General features: G+C 36.2%; 1 long non-coding RNA gene across 10 annotated transcripts in view; it reads right to left on the minus strand.

Moving 5' to 3' along the window:
* LOC106073339 (uncharacterized) overlaps nt 1–21,315 on the minus strand; it is a 314,185-nt gene that overhangs the window by 188,795 nt on the left and 104,075 nt on the right. Inside the window, exon 1 of one of the 10 annotated variants that reach the window (XR_008774794.1) lies at nt 18,896–20,472. The exons of 8 other annotated variants lie outside the window; for them this stretch is intronic. This is a non-coding gene — a long non-coding RNA (uncharacterized LOC106073339). Of the gene's footprint in view, nt 1–1,810; nt 1,888–18,895; nt 20,473–21,315 lie in introns of those variants that run through there. One more of the 10 variants, XR_008774796.1, reaches the window with a different exon arrangement.

Genomic DNA, 21,315 nt, shown 5'->3' on the forward strand with positions numbered 1-21,315 from the left:
TCTCCCACCAGGGCCGGGCCTTAGGTAGTTGGAGGCCCAGGGCGAAGTGAATTGGATGGTCCCCAAAATGAAGTAGAAAAAAAATAACAAGACAGAAAACTACGCATTAAATTACAAACCTTCCTGCATGTATATCTCAGACAGCGCAATTTCTGTGGCGTTCAATTAGATTTCCGCAAAACTTTTTAAACATATTCCTACAGTAGTCGTAAATGTAAACATTCTCCAATAAGCTTTGAGTCTATGTAGAGACCAGTCGGAGGCCATAGGCGCCTGCCTAGTTTGCCTATGCCCAAGGCCGGCCCTGATCTTTCTCTCTTTTTTTTTTCTTCTCCTTTCTATCTCTTTCTTCTCTCTATCTCTTCCCAATTTAGCTTAGATCTCTCGGCTCTCTTCTCTCCTCTCTTCTTTATCTCTTATCTCTCTCTCTCTCTCCCGTCTTTCTCTTTTGTCTCTCTTCTCATACTCTCTTTTCTTCTCTCTCTTTCTCTTACATTGGCTTTATTTTTTATTAGACTCATAGACCCCCCCCCCCTCTTCCCCCAAATTATTAAGGTTTGCCGCACATTGATAACAGCTGATATCGCCATGTTTCAAGAGGCTAACACAACTACAAGTACACTGTGAGGGAGATATTAATTTCTCGCACATTCCCCCCCCCCCACACACACACTTAACAACTGGCTAGCGGGTCACTTTAACATAAAGCCACCGCCATCTTTCCTCCCACTGGACACTAACCCTCCCTCTTCTCCGTTCTATTTTCCAGGTTCTGATCAATCCAACCCTGGACAGGCTTGACCAATGCTAGACGTCGAAATGAAGAAGAGAGCCGTGCCTTTGACCCGGCTTGATCGCCCCTGTCTTCCCACATCTAGCCAACAGACGGACTGGCCAATGGAGAGGAACCTCGTTGTTTATTGGCCAAAGATGGACGGACTTTGCCGCGGGTGGATGACCAGGTCAGAACGGGTGATTTCCTGACCAATAAATTGATTTTTTCCCCCCCCACTCGCTAAGCCATGACGCAGTGTGTCTGCTCAAAGAATGTGTTGAAAGTTGTGTTCCCCCTAAAATGACCAGCAGGACATTAGAAATAAAGGAGATAGGTTTTAATGAATTCAAATCGACTAGACATTACAAAATTCCGGTAGTGATATAATTCTAGTACCTAGGTCGAATAAAATAGTCGACAAGTCGAAACATACGACAACAGTAACAGACTAAAGCAGGGGTTCTCAACCTGTGGGTCGCGACCCGCTTGGGGGTCGATTGACGATTTGCCAGGGGTCGCCTAAGACCATCGAAAATATGGATTGTGATTGTCTATTCTTCTATTGCTGTATGTGTGTGTGTGTATGGAGGGGGGTCGCGTCAGAGTGGGGGATTGTAAAAAGGGGTCGCCGAGCTTAAAAGGTTGAGAACCGCTGGACTAAAGGAAGCCTATATCATTATAATTAAGTCACCTATATATATAACCATTAAGTCACTTATATATATATAACTATAAAGTCACTTATAAATATAACCATATAACAAAAACATGGAGGTCGAATTAGTGACTTTATGCCAGGCGTCTCTGACAAGTCCAGAAGCTTGGCCTTTGGTGACTATAAACGGACCATAGTCATAGCCACTGGCGTTTTAAAAAATAAAAAGCGTAATACATCTAGTGTTTGTATAGTTATTACACCCCACCCCACCTTTTATTTTTAAGCCCTCCCAAACCCTCAAGGTTTTGTACATCTTATTTCACGAGGCTTTCTTAAGTCGTTAGTTGCATGAACTGAAACATCTATTATGCAATGACCTCATCCTTTTCCTTTCTTCTCTTCTCGTCCATCCTTCTTGCGTCTTGGGTGATATGACTTTTGCATCAGACTTCATCCCGAGACACTAAAACACAAATATAAAGGCACATGACTTTCAATGTGAGTGCAGACCCTTCGGGCTCAAGATGAATTATAGATTGGTTCAAGTCTAGACATAAAGAGCCGAGCGCCGACCTTGAGGATGCGACATAAAACAACCCGTGTATCGATATTTCAGTTCGCTCGTGATTACACATGGGCGTAGCCTCAAAGACGTCGACGGGAGGGAAGGGCAGTGTCGTACCAATATTTAAAAAAAAAAATTCTGCTTGGAGAAAAACAAAAGACAAAAATTTAAGTTTCCTTGACATGCTAAGTTCTTATATTATTGTTGAAGTTATAACATCTTGTACAAAAACTTCCATCCAGACATTAGGGTCGTGGGGGGGGGGGCTGTAGGGCAGGCATAACTAGTAGAACTGTAACGAATGTCGAGATTCTTATGAAACATTTTTTTCCCTTTTTTTAAAAAAAATAATTTATGTTGACAAACAATAAAAACCAAAAGAGAGAAAAAAAAAGGGGGGGGGGGCGGAGGGGGTTGAAAAGAGAGCATAGTAAATAGAGAGAAAGAGAGGTAGAGGAGGGTAGAAAAGAGAGACTAAGAGAGAAAGAGAAAGCAAAGTAAACAGAGAGAAAGGGACGGATAGCGATTGGAAAGAGGCAAGGAAAAAGAGAATGAAGAGAGAGAGAGAGAGGTGGGAAGAATAAAATATGTAGGAAGAGGGGGGGGGGGGAAGGAAAAAAAGAGTGAAAGAGAAAGGATGAAACATGGAGAAGGAGAAATGAAAGAGGAAAAGAGAGGGAGAGATGAAGAAATAGAGACGAGAACGCGCGCGAGAGAGAGAGACAAGAGAGAGATTGAGAGCGAGAATGAGAGAGAGAGAGAGAGAGATGTTTGTGTGTTCTCGCCGAGGCGACCGAGGGCGGAATTGAATACTATCGAACAGTAATAATTACGTCTAGCGAAAATTTGGAGAGTGGGTGTGGTTGAGGCAGTGGGGGGGGGGGTGAGACGAGAGAAGTAGTGGAGGACGGAATCAAACAGGACGAAGACCCCTGGATAGTGGATACATCAATACAGTGGTCTAAAAAGTACTCTTTTTAAAAAAAAAAATTCTGGAATGAAGGCGTTATGACGGAATGGGAAGAGAGGGGGGAGGAGCGGAGAAGTGAAGATGGAATGGTGGGGGGGGGGGGGGTCTATTGAAAGACTGGCGACCAAATGAAGCAAAGGTCAAGGTAGTCCCTCCACTCACGAGATGAATTGTAGTTTGATAAATGAAATGAAACTGCGAGCGATGGTGAGAGAGAAATAAAAAATAAAAAAAAAAGCTGAGATGAAAGAAGTTCGATTGCTTTCTGGGTAATTAAACAATCGACCACAACGCTAAACGCAAACACACACACACCCGCCACTCACCCCACAACACACACAAGCTATCGATCCAGGATAATTGAAGGCAAATTTTCTAATTTAAAAAAATAACATCAGAAATAATATCAGTACAATAAAAACCCTTTAAAAGTATTTAAAAATCCATATGTTTTTTTTTTGTTTTTTTTTTTACAAATACGGTAGTTTTTATTCATATGTATATGATTGATTGTAGGGAAGCGGTGGCTGAGTGGTTAAGCGTTTGGCTTCCAAACCTGGTATCCTGGGTGCAAATCTCCGTGAAGACTGGGATTTTGAATTTTAGCATTTTCATGGCGCCCCCGAGTCCACCCAACTGTAATAGGTACCTGACTTTTAGTTTGGGAAAGTAGAGGCGGTTGGTGGTTGTGCTGTCCACATGACACCCTGCTCGTTAACCGATGGCCGAAGAACTTAACATCATCTGCCCTATAGACCACAATGTCTGAAAGGGGAGCTCTACTGTATATCATATATTGTAAAATCCCACAGTCGATATTTAGATAAATTCAATATTTTATTGACGTTTCTATGCCAGGCTTAGAGTTTGGTGCTTCTAACGGTGTGATCATGCTAGTAAAACGATAGGTATAATTCTTAAATATGTGCTCACATACTCACACTCAGAGTACATGTGTACTCACGATCATACGACTGTTTTCTTCAATATTTGGGTATGTTTAAAGGGGGGGGGGAGGAGGAGAAAAGAGGGTGTAAAATTTAGAAATGTAGAATTAGTACAAAGCACCTTATTTCTCTCCCCCCCCCCCCGGTCATTTTAGGATCAAGTTGAATTTTTAAATTTTTACACAATTATTTTTTTTTTACCTAACAAAACATGAATCAATAAAACAAAATAACCAATTAATTTAATTAATAAATGGTTATTAGTTTTTGTTTTTGTATCAAAAAAGGAAATAAATGTTACTTATTTAGAGATGTGGCTGAATATGTGGAGTTATTCCCTTTATTACAATTTTATATACGTTTTTTCTCCCACTTCCCATTCTCGGACCCACTTGAAATTTTCAATTAATTATTCAAAATCGGTGACAGAAAATGAATCAATAAAAAAAATATTTAACTAGTCAATTAGTTTATTATTGGTAATTCATTACTTGTGTTTTATATGTGAAAATATAGCTTATTCCTGCAGTATTATTGAATTACATGGCAGTCATTTTGGGGTTCATATCTTGCTTGTTGACATTTCAAATAAAAGGGATAATTCTTTTTTTTTAATTGTAGATCAAGTCATCTCAAGAGAAAAACTAATTGTGGATTTCTGGACCACGATTGCCACACTAGGTAAAAGTCGATACATCGAGATGGTGTAATGTTGTTGAAAGGCTACGTGACACTAACAAAGATGTCATTGAATATCTGTGCAGCTAAAAAACTTTATTTCTTATTTATTTCAACTTCAAGTTGCTATCTCAGCACCCTAAAGGCGACTACTAACTCTTTTATAACCATATTTGATCAGTTCATTCAGAAATTTTGAAGAGCTTAAAATGAAAACAAATTGTCGTGAATCTTTTAGTAATGCATAAATCATCAATGTTTATTATATACTATTAACTGCCTGCATACACCAAAAAAAAAAAAAAAACTAGGTATTTATAGCTTTTCAACATAAAAAGGGGATATTCCATAAGCTCTATAATTAGATGGTTAGTTAAAAAAGGGGAAAATATAAAGCCATTAGGAAAAAAATACAGACACATATGTGAACTTAAATGTCACTAAGTGATATGTTTACTCGCTACAGTTGGTCTCTGTGTTCAAAGGCTTATACAGTACAGTGTGATACATTTATTGACCAATTATTGAACTACATTCCCATTTTTCTTCTAACACCCAGTTCATCCATATAAAATGTATTTCAGTCAGAGCGATCCAAGAGTATCCGTACATGTATCCTACTGACTTATCCTAGCAGATGTTAATGAAAGATCTTAGTGATATAGCCTTATAATATATCCTATTGACATATATTAACGAAATATCTTAATACCTTTACCAGGTGTTAATGACATATCCTAATGACATATCTTATTGACATATTTCAATGACATATCCCTTTGACATATTCGTAAAGCATATCATATTGACAGATCTTAATGACATATCCTATTGACAGATCTTTAATGACAATACTTAATGGCATAATCGAAGGCACATCCTGTTGGTATATCCTATAGACATATTTAAACTTGTAATTTCTAAATCAACAAGAAAATACAGAACTTTGGTAAAGTTGAAATAATAATAATAATCGTTATAAAAGAAAATTTTAATTCCCACCAATGTAAAGTTACATCAATATTATAAGGTCTGTTGTTGCTTGTTTGTTAATATCGCCATCGCACGTATAACAATTAGTATCAATCTAATAATAGGCCTAATGTTATTGAAGACAACTTAGGGACCATATAAGATATTTCTCAATTGCTGTTTTCAATGCGTAGAACAAATTTTGTTGTTTCCAAAGCTCGAAACACAAAGTAGAACACATGCCAAACCAGTACAATTAATGTATTATTATACAATTAATGTATTAATATATTCTGTGTGCCTCTTCATTAAAGCATCAGAAATTTTCATGCATGGTGGGAAAAAATATAACTAGATAACCTTCTTGGTGCATCCGGTGTGCAGAATATAAATAAAGTGTTGACAAGCTAGGTCTTTTGAAAGGAATATAATAATTTTTTGAGAGCTTTATAGCACTGCAGATTCAAATTCTACATAAGCTCTTCCGTTTGTAGGCCATTCTTTTGTATTTAGTTGGCAACAGTGAAATTAACTTGAGAGTCCTTGACATTGTTTAGTTTATCGTGAAAATCTCTAAAAAACAATCTTTTAACGTTTTAAATTAAAACATTTTTTTCCCCCACCTCTGAACACCATGGCCAGTAATATAGCTAGTGGCTGTATTTTAAAAAAATTGCCCCTTTCTCGATCGGAGCTTTTTTTTTTTTTTTTAAATTACAGAGAGAGGAAATATATATTATTCTGATTTCGTTTAAATGTTTATACTTCAACAAAACCTTGTCTAATTAAGTTTTTTTTTTTTGGTAAGAATTACAAAATATCTAAAACGAATATAGTCTGTACCATGTAATGAATTGTATATCAAAAAATGCACCAGGTTTCAAATAGAGAGCGAGAATAATTTCATAACTGTAGCACTGTGAGTTTTCAATTAACCGGTTGTGCTAATAAATGGAATGATTTTTTAAATATTTTTTTCAAAAGTCATGCTATTAAGCGAATTGCAATTTAATCGGATTCCAATATAGTCTATTTAAGGAAACTAATTTCTTTGAGTTTTAAATGCCAAACATTTTAAGGAGTTTTTTTTGTTTTTTTTTTATCAGTTCCAATGCGTTGACTTGTACTAATTAAATAGGACTTATCAGTCTTTCCTTTCATTTCAGGCACTGTGTAGCTTTCACAATGTAGATACTCGACTTGAAGATCACAATAATCGATTATTGAATGATAGTGCCTGTCATTTTATCTTATTTTACTCCAAATACGAATAGTCATGTCTTAATAAGTGGTTCTAATTTACATTATCTATTACTAACTATGTATTTAAAAAAAAAAATGAAATAAAGGGTTGTTTGAAGTAACGGATATATGGTCTAGTCTTTTTGCATTAAATCATGCGGTTTTATCAAACCATGGCTTGGAGTAAGTCGTGGGTTTATTAAACCGCAGGTTATATGAAGTCGTGGAGTTATTATTCAGTCTTAGGCTTAAGAAGTCATGGATTTTATTAAGTGTTAGGCTTATCAAGTCATACATTTAATTAGCTCTTAGGTTTATGAAGTCATGGGTTTTTATTAAGTGTAAGTTTATAAGGGCATAGGTTTATGAAGTCATGGATTTCATTAAGGCTTAGGCTTATGAAGTCAGGGATTTTATTAGCTCTTAGGTTTATGAAGTCATGGGGTTTTTATTAAGTGTTAGGTTTATGAAGTCATGGGGTTTTTATTAAGTGTTAGGTTTATGAAGTCATGGGTTTTTTATTAAGTGTTAGGTTTATAAATCATAAGTCATGGGTTTTAATACTTAGGGGCAAGCAAATTTAACGGGTGAATCGGAAAGAAAAGTAAGACTACTATTCGGGGTAAGGTTGTGTCCAGCGAAACCAATGAACTGTGCAAATGTTGTCGGAGATAGCTTACAACCAAAGGGGGACCGGGGTGAATGAGAGTCAACTTTACCAACTTGCACCGTCCCGTCTATCGTCTGCCATAGTTGTGGCAAACGACAGCAGCACGTAGTTTGTAAAGCCCGGCGTCACTGCCATCAGGCAGCTGACAAATGACACGGCCTGACAAGTGGACACTGGCCACATATAGCCCTCGCTCTGTTTCAAACGTTTTTAATGGCTCGCGGACACGACATCGCTCGAAATAGAAGCGGACACTCGCTGTTATGGTCTTTGTGCTCTTCAGGCGCAGGGAGTTTTAGAGCACAAAGAAAATTGGATGTGACAGGTGAAGGACACTCACCACTTGTTTAGCCAGCAAGTCCGTCCACTTGTCTTAGGCCACGCTTCTCCTTTACGCAAGTTTACGCCTCACTTTTTATAAATGGAAATCCACAAACAGGGACTTTGTTTTTTTTGTTGCGCATGGTTACTAATGTCTATCCCAAAACACATTAAATTGTGGTAGATGCGATGCGGCCTGCGGGCTAAATATAGCCATATCATTATAACTAAAGTGAACTACACCTAAAAGTTTGGATTCGAATTATAATTTTCCAATGAGTCCTTAAAGGCCTCCACTTCTTTATTAGCTTATAAATAAGAGACGATTCTAAAAATTAAAAAAATTAGATAATTACGTCCTACGAGTATCCATGTGTTAATCAAGTCGTGCATGTTAGGGGCTTAAAATCTACACAAAGTCATTGGTTTTTCTGGCTGATTCAGGCAACCCGTTCCATGTCCTGATGGTGTTGGGTCAATGTGTAGTCATCAAGATCTTTGCAGCGTGTTATTTTTTTAAAAAAGCAACAGCAGCAACATTATCATCAATTCAATAGCAACAACAGTATCATCTCAACAGCAATGACGACAAAAATAAGAACTAAAGAAACAATAAAGAAACAATAAGAACTAAATACAGAAACATGGTTATTGTAATCACAAACACACATATATAGACCTATACATATATATAATGATGATAGATAGATAGATAGATAGATAGATAGAGAGAGATAGATAGATAGATAGATAGATAGATAGATAGAGAGAGAGAGAGAGAGAGAGAGAGAGAGAGAGAGAGAGAGAGAGAGATAGAGAGAGAGAGAGAGAGATAGATAGATAGATAGATAGATAGATAGATAGATAGATAGATAGATAGATAGATAGATAGATAGATAGATAGATAGAGAGAGAGAGATAGATAGATAGATAGATAGATAGATAGATAGATAGATAGATAGATAGATAGATAGATAGATAGATAGATAGATAGATAGATAGATAGATTAAATTACATTTGAACATCCATAAAAAACAACACATTCTGACACCTAGTATGTTTAATGAAATCAACTAAAGTTCAGGTCCTGGTTACAACGAAAGCAAAAAAAAACAAAACAGCCCCCATGTCAAACAAAAACGACTCGGGGGGGGGGGGGCAGTTACAGAATGGACCGACCAGAGAACTGTCATGGTCCAGCTACGAGTGCATTGCTAGGACTGACACGCACACATTAGAAAAAAAAAAATCGCACTGACAATGAATTATGTAAATTTCAGAAATGGTCCGGCGAGAGACTCCCCTCCTCCCTCCCTTCACTCGCCATTTTCTTTGTCTCCCCCCTCCCCCCTTTCCTGTCAATGTCACGTGGGAGACAGGAGGGCGACATTGTCAACGTAACAAATGCAGATTGCAACATGAACAGGTAGGCAAAAGACGCATCGCTTCCGGCCAACGCTCTATAAATAGATACAACTTCTGAAGTACAGGGAGAATGGAGACACACTAATGTTTATGGATAAAAATCAATTTCACTATGAAAGCCAAGACAAATACACCCCTCCCCCCCCCCCCCCAGCTCACGGTCCTTTTTTTTTAAAATAAATGATTAGAGGTTTGTATTGGAGGTTATCTTAATAAAATGGAGGCAAATTAATAAATAAGATTTTTAGTGCATCCGGTATGGGTAAACGGATGTATTGATAAAACTATACATTTAAAAACCATACATCTCTTTCAGTACAGCGCGCAACCAATTACAAGGAGCAGATTACTGTGATTAACGTTCGATGAGGACATATCAAATTGGGTCGAGATCTTCACTCAAATCTAAAGTTGTATTAAGTAAAACAGACAGACTTCCGTACCCGCGCATTGGTACCAGATGACCATAAAAAATAGTATTATAACTAAAATTTATATTTTAAAAAGGGTAATTGGAACATAGGCATTAACATATTACAAGATCAGTATATTAGCATAAAAGTATGGACGAGGCAATGATATCGGTAATAGTACAAGTATTGAGTGAAGCTTTCACCAGTAATAGAACAAAGCTCACCCCACCCCCCGCTCCCCAATCTATATAAACGATACATTCCAAATAAAAGAGTTAAATTTGGAAATCTCAAACTAAACCAAAATACTTAAAGTTTAAACGCTGGTCAATAGTTTTCACAGTCAATAATATCCTTGAACTTTCCCTCCCCTCTATGACCCCCCCACCTCTCCCCACCTCTCCTGTTCTATGGAGTCCCCGGTCAGTTCCCTGGCAATCTGTTCTAATCGGTTATGAGGACCACTTCAAGTCCACCCTCGGCCGATTCCTCTAATGATTCCCTGTAGGGCCTTTTGAAATCAAAATCACAACCTCTGAATTACAATAAGAGAGAGAGAGAGAGAGAGAGAGAGAGAGAGAGAGTATAAAAGAATATGAAAGAGAATTACCAAGTCATAATAAAAATATTTTCGTCAAAACGGAAGAACTGTAACTTAAATCTGTTATCAGTTACCCAGTAACATAGCGAAGACTATCAATAAGGGCTGGGCTAAGTCTTATTCTCCTTATGTACATTCAATATTTCAGTCATCTACATCGACCAGAGGTTTGGGACTCACTCAGCATTGAGCTCAGGCAACTAGAGATCTACTTTCACGAAGACCATAAAGACTGAGTTGAGTTAAAATAAGTTAGCCTTGTTAACTCCCTTTGTTTATGCCTGGTACGTTTATGTCTGGTATGTCCGCATAGCAAAGTGGGCCTACATATTTGTTAATAGCGCAATTAAATATCTTGTAAAATGAATAGTCACTCTCGGGGACAACCAGCGAAACCAAGATCGAAATTCGTTATTATATTAGGTATCATTTTTTGAAGGGAATTCACTTTTAATCTCTGACACTGCCTTAATAGTGTCCACTTTAAAAAGTAAATGCAAGGACGTCACGTCGTCCAAATAATCCCATACTCCGACGGGTGGTGCACATGTGATCTGGACAAGAACTCGAGATAGAGGGCAATACTTAAACTCGATCTGCAGTCGCTTGGTAGTAATATATTGCTTACACACACGCACAAATGAACACATGCACACACATATTGCATCAAGGCCATTCTTAGTTGTGAACACCTATTTTCTTTCACACAATTGACAGCTATATGAATTCCAAGGGAGGCTAATATGAGGCAGACGATACAAACTTACATCCAAATCCAAGAGACAAAGAAGAAGAAAGAAGAGAAAGGAATGATAGTTAGAGAATGTAAGTGTCATGGTCAAACAAGATAACAAGATGAGAGCGTTGTCTAAAGAATGTAGACCCACACAGCAGCTTCCATAGACACTGACCGGGGGAGGGGGGAGGGAGGTAAGGGCAGTTATCTATTGTCCATGTCACTTGCTTTGTTCACATAATTTTTGACAGCCAAAGGGACAGAAGAAAAAGAGAGAGAGAAAGAGAAAATAATAAAAAAATGCACAATTTTCTCTTTAGTTTCTCCTCTCCTTACATTCATTAATTTTGGAATATAATCTTCAAAATAAAATAATAAAATTACAAATATATTTAGATACATACAATTCACCTCTCCCCCCCCCCCCCCCAAAAAAAAAAAAAACTGTATGCATTCTTCATCTGAAAATAAATTTAAAAAAATAAAAATCCATTTGTATTTACTATTTTTCAATATGTATGATGTGTCTGAGAGACAAAAAAAATTATAAAAGAGTCATATTTTAGATAGATAGATAGATAGATAGATAGATAGATAGATATAACAATTTCCCCGTATCTATCTGATTGCTCCATTCTGTTACAAGTATAGAAATAGAAGTGCTTAGTGTAACCGGAGGTGTAGACAGTGGTAGCCAGGGGCGGAGGGGGCGGGTATCACAATAGGGCGCCAAGTCAAGGGGGAGGTTACGGGAGAGGATCGATACCGAAAATATATTTGTACAATTACGGCACAGCAGTAAGATTTTTAAAAAATGTGCATTTTTTTAAAACAAGGAATTGATAGTACGAGTGGTAGTGGCTTGGAAAAAAAAAGGGGGGGGGGGGAGGCGTTTCTTAAGTGTGGCGTTGGGAGAAAAAAATGAGATGGAAAGGGGAAGTTTAAGGGGCGGATGCGTAGTGTAGAGAAGGATCAGACTGAGACAAATATGACTAAAGAAATAGATGATAGAAAAATCAATAGAACAGAGCTATGTTCCACGAGACAAGATCTAACGCTGGACGAAGGCTAAACGAGAGAGAGAGAGAGAGAGAAAGAATAAGTAACAAATATGTATGAGCGTGTGTGTGTGTTTTATTTATACTGTTGTTAAAACGTCCTGGAGATATAGACTCATGAATTATGCAAGAAATTCCGCACAAACTTGTTAGCCAAGACCGTAACGTCTGTGTACAGTTATAGACGTTGTATATCAGACTGATTAATGTAAGGGGGGGGGGGCGTTGCGTTGCTGGTTTATTGTTTCTTTCTTCACACGTTTTGTGGTCCCCGGCAGCACAGTTCAACAATAGTAAGGAAAACACAAACAAACTAACAAATATGTATACACATTTGTTTTACAAGCAATGGTTAATTGTAAAAAAAAAATTTTTGTAAAAAAATTGTAGAGGCGCGGTGGCGGAGCGATAAAGCGCTTGGCTTCCGAACCAGGGACTGGGGTTCGAATCCTGGCGAAGACTGGGATTTCTAATTTCGGGATCTTCAAGCCTCCGAGTCCGCCCAGCTCTGATGGGTACCTGAAATTAGTTGGGGAGAAGTAAAGGCGGTAGGTCGTTGTGCTGGCCACATGTCACCCTCGTAAACCGTAGGCCACAGAAACAGATGACCTTTACATCATCAGCACTATAGACCAAAAGGTCTGAAAGGGGAACTTTATTTTAAAAAAAATGGTTAATTGATACTTCAAACTAGTACTTCTAAATATTAATATGCGTGTGTGAGCGAGAGGTTGTGTGATCTGACATTTCCTTTGATTCCAATCTATTTATATCAATGTAAAACAAATATCAAAGGATTTGTTCTAAATGATCACAGCTTTACAAAAAGTCACAAGCAGCAAATAATTTCCCAACACTTGTTCAGCAAATATAATCTTTAAAGTGAAAACAAAAATATGTTTACGAAAGTGTACTGGACTTTTAAATTTCTATTGGCTAAATTGCACGCAAATATGTCCAGACTAAATGTGCACATTTCTTTTTTTTTTTCTGTTTACTTTTTTTTTCATAATAATAATAACAATATAGGTATAATATATTGATTTCATAATGTCTATAACATTGAAATCACATTTGTAAACAATATTAAAACATTTCACATGTTTTGAGTGCAACTGGTGTAAATTATTATTTTTTTCCTACAGTTAAATGTATTTTTTATGCACAAATCGTAAGACAAATTTCCTCATGGATTAGAAAGATTGTTATTATTATTATTATTATGTGTATTAGAAATGTTAACATTTCAGATTTTTAAAAAAATTTATACAATTTACGAAGTTTTAATCGTTGGAGTTAACAGCGCTTATTTTTAAACAGGTTAAGTCAAATCAATTATGGACTCCACATATGGAGACCTCATCATTTTCAATTTAATGTACATACCTAAAATAGACTTGAATATATTAATATTTTATTTAGCTTTAGAGTTTGAGGAAATAAGTTTTAATTTCGAACAGCTATCTTCACCAGCCCTCTCTCACTTCTCGGTATAAAAAATATATATTCCTAATTACTTATGAAAAATTTAGAACCAAATGATTTAATTAACCTTTATGTCCATATGTGAAAATGTACACGTTCTATTTATAATAACATTAAAAATATTATTATGCTTGTTGAGAATGAGCTAATCACTTTCATGAATAATTTTGTCACAGAGGAATAAAAAAAATATTTAGGCGTACAGTGCAAACTAATTCAGTAATTCGTAGCATTTTATTTAGATATATCAATATTAATTGAACTAAGTTTGTCAAAGTAGTCATAGTATCTTTAGCAATAACGACCCGAAATGTCTATATTTAAAAGAACTGCATGATAAATTAGATAAGGAAATTAAGTACATAATTGGATACCGTGATTTCTTATAAGAAAATTATCCTATTTATTCTTTTTCATAACAGTATACATTTTATTTTATTTTTGTAATATATTTGTCGGCTTGGAAATTAGGTCACATAAATATATGTTGAATATTATAACTTCTATTGATTCAACCAAAGATGTAGCTTTAATAATGTCTAGAACAGCGGTTCTCAACCTTTTAGGCTCGGCGACCCCTTTTACAACCCCCCACTCTGACGCGACCCCCCCTCCCTCCGCATACACACACAGCAATAGAAGAATGGACAAAAACAATTCATTTTTTTCGATGGTCTTAGGCGACCCCTGGCTAATTGCCAATCGGCCCCCAAAGGGGTCGCGACCAACAGGTTGAGAACCCCTGGTCTAGAAGCTCTTGTATTATGTGATGTTGCTAAACTGCATCTATGACCTTATTATATCTCTGTCCTACACTATTTTTCACCTAGTATAGGTAGGTATATTAGCCATTTCGGAACTCATTAACCTTCACAAACTTGTTTGTAAATTAAAACTCATTGTAAATTTAAACACATAAAGAGGCGGGGCCTGTGGTTACACTTTTAAACATTAATAACTTGCCACATTAATTTTTCTAAAGAACAAACGTTTCAAAGGTTACAGTATTATTATTTTTTTAAAAACAAGTTATCTCCCTGAATAATATCTGCAAAATTAGTTTAAAACATTTTTTTATAACCCGTTTTAAACACATTGCATTTGTTTTTTATTTGCACTTGCATTTGTGTTACATTTGGGTAATGTACACACTTCGTATATAACCATGTGCCTATATTTGTACTTATATGCTTCTGAAAAGTTATTTAATATTTTAAACTTAATTCATATCTGTTTAAGTCAAGTTATCCCCCCCCCCCTTTTCCACACATTGACATACATTCACATACTTATCAATTTAAGGTTTTCTCAATTTTGAGCTGCATATTTTAGCTCACACAAAAAAAAAACAACCTACAAAGACTGCATCAAAAAAACAGGAGATTAGAAACAGGATCACAATGGTAATTGGGCCCCACGATGACCCGCTGACCACCCTGTGTCCACGGGGCTAACAAAGACCTTCCTTCAGAAAACTGTACCAGGAAAAAGAAGAGGAAGACAGAGAAAGCGATGGGGAAAAAACATAAAAGAATGGACGGGCCTATCATTGAAAGAGATCCTATCCAAGGCAAAAGACTGAGATATGGAGAAAGACGGTCAACAGATCATGTGTGGTGCCCCAATGGCCCCAGACCAAGGGATAGGCGAAGGTGTAGGTGAATTTAACTCACATCCGGCCAAGATTAATTTTCTGTAAGAGCATCCTTTAGGTCAGAAAATATTTTACTTCAAATATTGAACAGGAAAAAATTGAGTTTCAATGTATAACCAAACTTCAGGTAGGCCTAATTGGCGCTATGAGGTTTATATAGGAAAACAGGGATTGAATGGCATAAAATTATTTCGAATAATCTTCAAGGAAACAAAATCTGATACTCTCTAACACTTTGATACTTTTTAAAAAAAGTTCCCCCTAGATATTGGTCACGTGACATTACAGCAGACGAACAAGGATAAAATTTTCAATATTTTTGTGAATTTTCTTTGTAAAAAAAATTATGTGAGGTTTTCAACTAGACCTTTATAATCCACTCATTCGAATGCCTTTTTTTTTTCTTTTAAACAATACTTCTATTCAAGCCAAAACTTTATTGAGGGTGGGTGGGCAGAACCGGAACGCTGATCTCAAAAACAGCCCTAACAATCTTTCTAGAAATTTAACAGTTGATGCATATCGCTGAGAAAAAGAATTATATCTTTAGGTAATAAATTATTTTTTTTGTTAGAGATTATAACGTTTAAAAGAAAAACATTTTTACACATTAGTAAGAAAAGAATTGCTTTCTAAGAGAAGGTTTCTGTCTATTATTTCTCGATACAAATAAACGTAAATATTTTTGTCATCAGGAACACACAGGAGAGATAACAAATCGAGAATTATACGACCGTAAGACATTCTAAAGTAAATCATGTAAGAGAAACGTTTTGTTACTAGTAACATAAGATAAGATAACAACACAACTGAACTATATCAGTATAAGGAAAAAAATGATACGGTACTATTTTATAATTCTAAACTATTACTCCAATAAATAGCACAACTTGAAGGAGCCAATTTACTATGGAGTTTTGGGACACAATTTTATACCACAGTATATAGCATGCATTCGATACAATTATATATTATTAGCATATGGTACCATTACATGGTATAACCGTAAGGGTCAGTTGCGTGCTTCTAATAGAGCTATTGGACCCCACGATGACCTGCTAACCGCGATGTCGATGACCATTATAGATTTTTTAAATTATTACTATTATCATTAGTAATAATTTCTCAGTGGACACTGCTAAAAGGACTAGAATGAGTTTTTCTATAACGAAGCCTGACCCCTGGCAGTGCCAGAGAATGACTATCAGTTCATTTACTTTAGAATAATAATAACAATGATATTTTGTTCAAATGACGTTTAGACACGTGACCCATTGTCCTATTTGATCAAGGTTTCGTAGACATTGGTCCTAGATATTCAACGTACGTGGAGTAGGCCCGAGTTTTTTTTTTGTTTTTTTTTTTTAGATAACGAAAACAATATTAATAATGGTCATCACATATTGGGTACAATTATTTGGTGTTCAACCATTTTTTAGCGGCCCCCAAAAGGGGAAAAGACGCTATTAGTTTTGTGTGGCCTGTCTGTCCGTCTGTCCCGTTTAGATCTCAGAAACTAGAAGAGAAAATGAAAATCGGACATCATGATATTTTAGATCAATCAAAGTTCTGATGCAACAGCTACTTTTTCTTTTCTGAAAGCGAAAAATCTAATTTTTTAAATCAATTATGCAAACAGTTTTTTCATAAAAATACACCATTTTTCACTATTAATAGTAACAAACACTGGAGGCTTTTTAGTGATAAACCACAGTACACATTTATGCAAATGGTCTTAGATTTTTGACGAAAAAATATTTTTTAACAATTGTATTGTTGAGTTATGTAAGTTCTGTTATACTAAATACTACAATTACAAAAAAAAAAATGTTAACTTTTTTTTTTAAAGAGAAAAAATCTATTACTATGCAAATAAGTTGGACATAATTTAAAATTTAAAATAATAATATATAAAGCAGTGGAATACACAACTAAAAGGTGTTTATACTACCCATAAAAAAAATAAAAATAAAAGGCACATTATTTTTTAACGGTTATGTTTTTTTTTTCTTGAGGCTTTGAATAAGAGATTGACCATTTACAAAACAATTAGATACTCATTACAAGACATCCGTTAGGCCAGGTTCACATCTACCCTCTCAATCACATTCACTTTCACCTATCCCTTGGTCTGCATGACCTTTGGTGCACCACACAGGATCTGTTAACCTTCTTTCTCCATTCTTCTCTGTCATTTGCCTTTGATAGAATTTCGTTCTGATATTCTTTCTGAAAATATTGAAACCTGCCTTTTTACCTGCCTGGGTGGACCACTTCGGGGGCTGGTTTTGAGTTTGTGTTTCCACACAAACTGTCTTTGTAACCTTGTTTTTACATAGTTTCAGTAATGTCAGATGAACCTACACGCACAAGAAACAGTGGAAGGCATAGAGACCAGTTTGAGTCCTAGATCTAGACCTAATACTAACACAAAGAGGCTATAATAAACTAAATTTAAAACAAGAATTTCAGCTTAATAACTCTACGTACAATGCAACGTGATAAGTACAGAAGTGTATACACAGTAGGCATATATATATATATAATACTGGGTATACATAGTTAAGCCTTGAGAATGAAACTGTAAAGTCTAGTTTTAGATTAAGGCATCAAGACTTCATTCAGCGCAAACACTAGAGCTAGAAAGCAACCTATGTATGAATTCATTCAGCGCAAAGACTAGTTCTAGATAGCAACCTATGTATGAATAGCCTTCTCTGATCATTCATTTTAATCAATGACTTAGATTCTTCTAAATCGTTGGTTTTCCTGGCTGATTCAGGCAACCCATTATATTCTCTAATGGCACTAGGGAAGAAGGAGCACTGTACGAATTTGTCCTAGCATATGGAATAAGAAATGCAACTCTTTATCTTTGTGCCTGAGTATTTTATTATTTTTATATATTATGAAAAGATAAGATTGTGATATTATGAGGATTTCAAAGTAAGCTTCTAGATGCAATAGATCTAGACTAGAGTCTATTATCAATATTGTAATAAACTGTGTATACAGCAGTGTTCCCAAAACTTTCCCCTTAAGTTAACAGAACATTTCGCGCATTCTGAGTATTTAGCGTAACACTTTGCTTATTTTTTTTTAGAAAGGTTAATTTTTGTGGTGACCTACTAGTTAATGACTCCAGCAGTTCATGGAACATCTATTCAGGCCTCTCGGAGCACTAGGGTACACAGTTTGGGAAACACTGGTGGGCCTATGCAGAGCTGTTTCTATGCCTTAAAGACATCACTATGTGAGAAAACAATACCAGGGTACAATTTATTAGTTAATTGCTCTTACAAATTATAACATTGTGCGTTATAGTGGTGAATTCTCGAGTGGATTATATAATTATGAGGCGCTTTGGCTTTTTGGTGGAAATTTACAGAACCAGTGGCTGCCTCCGCTCCCCCACCCCAGCTATTCTACACACTACTAACTAGACTAAATGCGACAGACATCTTCTTGTAGATCTAGATCTATATATCTAAGTCAAAACTCTCACGTACTCAATCTATGATACTATCATTGGACATCACAAACCTAGGTTTAGATCTAGAGAATAGATCATTAGATGTATAATCAATAATAATCATAATGACTTAATTAGTCTTAATTATATATAATCCAATTTTAGTATCATGATCATCACTTGCACACGACGAAGAATGTGATAGACAATTAACAAACACTAGATCTAGATGTATATTATAAGAACACTGACCTGCATAATCAATGCTTACGTTGAGCGACGAATATTCAAAATGTACCAAACACAAAAAGTGAAAAGAACTGCTTATTTATACGTAGACTAAATGGATTTGTATCTGGTCTATATATCCAGGAATATAATCCATGTTTTTAAAACCAAGCACACGTTGCACGTGAAATACCAAAACACCACTTCAAAATGTATTGGATTTTATTCCTTAAACTTCAATTTTCAAATATGGATCTAGGATTGTTTAAATATAGACTGCTTTTTTTTTTTTTTAGATCTATGTACATATCAATGTGCCATTATTAGTATTATTATTTTACTTTATTTATCAGTATCCCGTTCACAAGGAGGAACAAACGATTTGTTCCACTACCATTTTCATTTAAACTTTTTTATTTATCTACGCAACAGACGACGACAAAACTAGCCAGATTTTTTTTTTTATCTATTCTAAAACCAAACTAAAAATACGCGTCACATTATAATAATAATATAAAAATTAACCACATTTCTGTCAATAGTAATGAAAAGTTGTTATAATTCATAATAATATACTATCTTTTAGATTTATATACTCCATATTTAAAGAAATAATACGCTAGGCTATGAACTGGAGTCTTACACCACAGTCAAGGGAAACAAGCCGTCTATTCTTTTCATGTGTATGTGTGCGTCCGTCAAGAGTTTTTTTTTTCTCCTTTTTTTTTTTAATGAACACACTACATCTTACTAAAACACTGCAGGGATTGGTGTGCTTCTCGTGCAACCGTTACGCAGTTTTCCCCCCTTTTTCTGCAGTGCTATATTTAGACGCTAGCAGTCAATACACACTACTGACAGCTGGTGGCCAGACGTGCTGCATTTCTCTCTCTCTCTCTCTCTTCCTCTCTCTCTCCGTTTCCCTATACTCTCTTTTCTCTCTATCTTTCTTTCTTTCTTTCTTTCTTTCTTTTTATTTGGTAGTAATTGCCTTGTACAAAGAAAGAGAGAGAGAGACAGACTTACAACGCAAATATTTGAGCCGTGTCGAGGGTTCAGATTTGAAACGACTAATTGCTCTGTCAAGAACTCTGACCTCATTTTCACATGCTGTACTCTACGATAAATTAATAACGATCTATTGGTCAAGGGCTATTTTACGTAATTGCTGGACGCTTCCCGTAGTTGCAAAGCTAAACATGAATCATAACTGTTAAAAACAAATAATTATTAATAATAATTATATGCCTGAAAAATAACGTAAACTACCGATGTTTTAATTGTGTATGTGTAGTTGTTATGGTTCTGTCAGTCTGGTATTTATAAAAATCATCGTTTGATCAATTTTGGTTAAAAGCGTCACTAATAATACTTAGAATCTTAGAACTTTACAGAGTCTGTTAGAAGCTCCACCTCCCATGGGGCCCTAAATATTGAACACGTTTTACTTCAGGTGTATCACCTTTAAAAATAAGACCGGCTGGGGCTCCACACTGACCCTTGAAACGTCTGGCCACAGTGTATAACGAAGCCTCAGAGCAGAGGCGTAGTGAGCAAAATGTGCACTCTGGGCAATGTACTTTATTGGCGCCCCCCCTCCACATTTTCCATGAACATCACGTACAAATATAGGCTGCATCTGGCGCCCCCCTCCTCACTACGCCTTTGCCTCAGAAGTTTTGTTCCACTAAACACGAACTATTTTTATTGCGGTAATGCTGCCCGTGAGACGTTTAACGGAAATTTTTTGGCCCACGTGACGAAAAACAAAAAGGTTGACGTCATTATAATGCATGATGTCTATGGAGACTTTGTAATAAAAATGTAAAGATGCATAAGACTATTGCGTGGAATAGAAGAATGTGTGCTCGGCATTCGGCCTCGCTTCTAACCCAAGCGTACTGGGATAGAAGCCATAGGGATGTACCAATTGTACATCTGCTTGGATCTCTTCCAGACAGAAGTTTGTTTCACTCAGACAGACAAAGGCAAGCTTCCATATAGTTTGCAAGAGTCTATGGTTAAAGTAAAGTTCTCCTTTCAGACCGTGCGATCTACGGGGGCTGATGACGTAAAAGTCATAGGTTTCCGTGGCCCACAATTAACGAGGGTGCCATGTGGCCAGCACAACGACCAACCGCCTTTACTTTTCCCCAACAAATGCCAGGTACCCATTAGAGCTGGGTGGACTCAGAGGTGCGCTTAATATCCCAAAATTTAAAAATCCCAGTCTTCACGTTGTATTGAAATAAGCGACTGTCGAGTTGGTGTTTATTATTTCTTTACTTCATTGCCCATGCTCGTGAAACATTGAAAGTAAAATGCTGAGAGGATATCGGAGGGTTGATTTAAAATGTGTAACTGACTCCCAAAATTCGTCTCAGCCATTTTTGTTTAGCCACATTTAGCCTTTCAAGTTTGATGTTACACAGATCGGGTCTCAA

The sequence above is a fragment of the Biomphalaria glabrata genome, chromosome 14 (genome assembly GCF_947242115.1).
Source record: "Biomphalaria glabrata chromosome 14, xgBioGlab47.1, whole genome shotgun sequence".
In the NCBI taxonomy this organism is placed as follows: Eukaryota; Metazoa; Mollusca; class Gastropoda; family Planorbidae; genus Biomphalaria; species Biomphalaria glabrata.